General features: G+C 38.5%; 1 long non-coding RNA gene across 1 annotated transcript; it reads left to right on the forward strand.

Moving 5' to 3' along the window:
- LOC118213866 lies at positions 1-3,418 on the forward strand. The gene is made up of 2 exons (XR_004762531.1): positions 1-270; positions 1,265-3,418. It is a non-coding gene; the product is annotated as an uncharacterized LOC118213866 (long non-coding RNA).
- Positions 3,419-3,760: the final 342 nt, after the last annotated feature.

A 3,760-nucleotide genomic window follows, 5' to 3' on the forward strand; every position in this document is an offset into this window, starting at 1 on the left:
GTTCACGCTTGGCAGCTCCACGTCGACATTCTTCCAGCTGCACAGCTTTCTGCACTGAAATGGAAACTCAAGTTACAGCGGTGGAAAAGCACACGAACAGTTTGCGGAAAGTCCACGGAGGGCAAGATAGCTGCACAGTTAGCTTATAAAATACTTGTCATGTGTTTCGGCGGTTGTCTTGACAATGTTCGAAAGTAACTTTTTTGTATTTTGTGATCTATCTCTCGTTTTGGACTGCAGCTGGTAACTAACCTCTTTCACGTCACCCAGGTATGTATTACAGCACGTTACTTAGGTGAAGTGTTTTAACAAGACATTTAGGTTGCAGAATCTGAATATGACATTTTCTTAAATACTAACTGAATGCATGTTTTACTTGGGCTTTGCCTCATTCATCATCCAAATATAAATTTCTATAGTCTAACGACCAACAAAGTAGTCCTGAATATATCAGAAAAAGTATTTTAAAGCTTTGCAAATAAAGTTATACGTCAAATCTGTGTTTAACTATATTCGAGCGTAGTGACAACTTCATAACAAACTAAGTCCCCTTTGAAATGGACGAAAAGGTGCTTGTTCTGAAACATTGATTTAAACGTTTTGTTTCATATGTATAAATGTGCAGCCTACATTTATATTTGTCGGCACTTTTTATTCTGTCATTTAATATAAACTGCAACTGCAATTTGATATCTTCGGGAAAAAAACTTGAATGCACGCTAAATTTGGGGAAAGTTTAGACACGTCAGCTGTTCCATATCGTTTACCCAGTTAACTGTAGCTTCTATCCTGAAAAGAGGCATGTTTTGACAGTAATGCCGACACTGCGAAAATATTAATGTTCATTCGTTGTCAGTTCTGACTTAATTATTTGTTCATGCTTTTACTTCATAATTTTATTTTTACATTTTTCCACGCTGCGTTGTGAACTATTTTTAGACACTGTTACGTTAAACCCAGAGGGGCCTTATCACGTTGAAGTGATATCGAGGGTTTATGTTTCATTCATTGCCAGAAATTAGGCGATTCGCAGGAATTTTCCTTGAGGCTACTTTATTATTAATTTGCCTTAATGTTCTTTATTTATTGACTCATACATTTTCTCTTGGTTTTCCGAACTGAAGGCAGGCCTGGATTTCAGGCCTTTTCCTGCCTGTATCGTTTGATGACTTACAGGTGTGAGTGCACAAACTCAGGTAGCTTGGAATAACAGACCTCCGGGAATGTGCGACATTTAGAACTGCTCTGTGTTTGGTTTTTAAAGCCAGCGGCTGAGAGCTTGCGAGGACGACGAGGACACGGATGTGCCGAGGTTCTCCGAGCGAAGTTCTGCAGTACACTAAGACTCTTACCTGTCTGCAGTCAGTGCATTACAGAACTTTGTTTTGAGAGTTTGATGCTCCGGCTTGGACAATGTGGCTGCTTTGGAGGGCAACGGATTCCATATGGTACTGCTCAGTTCTGCTTAATATGATCTGTCTCTATTGAAATAAAGTTATTTGTGATGGTAGATTACCTTGGTACCCTTCATTTGGTTTTTATGATTACCTGCTATTTGACAACCCGCAAAGTTAAAAAAAAATAATAATGGTAATAGTTATAGCATTGGTTCGGGACTACTCAGACAAAAAATTAGTAGCTATAACTATTTAACTATTTAGTTTTTAAAAAGCTTGCATTCTATATTAAAGCGTCAGTTGTGTATGAATAAAACGTCCAGCTCAGCTTTGCGTGTGAATGCGTAGAGTGCGCATGCGTCATGTTGGAGGGTTCTGCGGTTTCCAATCGGACGCTGTGTGTGGTGTAATGCAGGTAATCCCTGCAGAATTTGTCTCACTTCTGCTGCTGCCTTACCACGTGGCTCGAAGACCAGCGAAAGTAAACCGGAAACGGGCTCTTAAACTGGGAGTTTCAGGCCTGTCATTACATCTGTACTGTTATAACTGTGACATAACTCGTATGAGAAGTCTTTTCACAGACAGGCATTGTTAAACTATTCATGTCATCACACTTTGGTCTCCACTGATTTAACTAGATTTCAAATTTACATTTAATCTGAACGCCGAATGTGAATGGTCTAAATGAACTGTGTTTATCAATAAAGAAAAACTATGGCACAGGGAAGTCAACTGATTATTTTACTGGTTTCTGTGGTGCGTTTGTGTTACGTGTGGAATATTTTGAAATGATTAAACATGCTAAAATGTATGTGTACTATAAGACTGTAAAATATATTTTGTGTGATTTTTTTTGTATGCTTATGACTTTTTCTGGACAAAATTGGATATTTTATGTGTAAGAAAACAAGTTTGGGATGTAACCCTTTGGAAAAGAGAATCTGTTGAAAATCACTGCATTCTTCATGTAAATATTCATGTAAATATTTATCTGTATGGATTCCTGAAGCTGTAAAAGTCTACATGTTAATATTTGATTGAAAGCCAGAGTTTTTTCTTTGTACATAAATAATATAAAAACTCTGAAACAACTGTACAGAATTGGTTTGCTCAAGTGAAATGCACACCTTTCTAAGAATATGGACTTTGAAAAAGAGAAGTTGCACAAAGTGATTTCAAGTACAAGCATCAGACTGAAGCAAGAGCCACAAGCAGCAGCTCTTGCAGATGCGCATGTACACTGCTGAGTACAGAGAAACCTTTACATGACAGTAACCTGAACAACCTGGTGGCTTTTTGACTGTTAAATCTTCATGATCTTTCCTAGTTCAGTGTGTCTTTATGGTCACTCTGCCCATTAAGGTAAGGACTGGTGTCTGAAAACATATCACGTTCATGCTAACTGCAGTTATGCTTTCGTCTATTTTTTTTGCACCTCTGTGCGCCATGTTTCAAAAAAGTGTAATTGGAAGCTCCACAGGGGCAGTTCACAATTTGGCTTTGCATTGCCCAAGGGATACAGTATGTGAGAGGGATTCATTGTTCCTTGCTCGAGTGACCCTTGTTACTGCATGTGTGATTGGTTCTCCTCCACCTCTGCTCTGCGCATGTGCGGCTGGTGGCTGCAGTGTGAAAAGAAGAATCTGGCTGGCAACACGTGTTTCGAAGGAGAACCGTGCGTTGTCGTCACTCTCCCGAGCTGCCAGCAGGGGGCGCACATGAGCATAGTTTGCAAATTGGACATTCCAAATTTGGGTGGGATTGAAGATGCCAAATAAAAAAAAGAAAAAAAATTTATTACTGAAATTAACCAAGCATTCTACTATTAAGACACCATTGAGTTTATGACAAAATGCATTGAATGCTCACAACTTTTTTTTCCCCATAAGCCTGTAAGATTAGCAAGAACACTGGAACCTCTTTCTTTACAACTTTATACATACTCAATCATCATTGTAAATGCCTTTGTATTTGCCATTTGAATGCATATGTATATAGATTAAAGTTTCTATAGCACAGTCTAACAGGTGTTCGGATTTATTGTAGTTTGTGTTTGGACCTTCGGTTGTACGGTGTCCTGGAAACTGACAATTTGGCAGACCTGTCAGAATGAAACTTTAAAACTTAAATACTGCTGCAAGGAGTCTATTCAAACCTGCTCAGGTTTTGTGTGTGCATGTGCATGTGTGCAGGTGTGTGTGTGTATGCGTGTGTGTGTGTGTGTGTTTTAAATGTACCCTCTCTTTCAATTCTATGGTTTTACATATTAGGACATAATTAACCCTAGTCCAGTCCTCATGAAGTCCTAATCACAAATAAATCTGACCTCGTGACAAATAACAGATTTATTTTATCATTATTTA

Source organism: Anguilla anguilla, chromosome 15 (genome assembly GCF_013347855.1).
Source record: "Anguilla anguilla isolate fAngAng1 chromosome 15, fAngAng1.pri, whole genome shotgun sequence".
Classification (NCBI taxonomy): domain Eukaryota; kingdom Metazoa; phylum Chordata; class Actinopteri; order Anguilliformes; family Anguillidae; genus Anguilla; species Anguilla anguilla.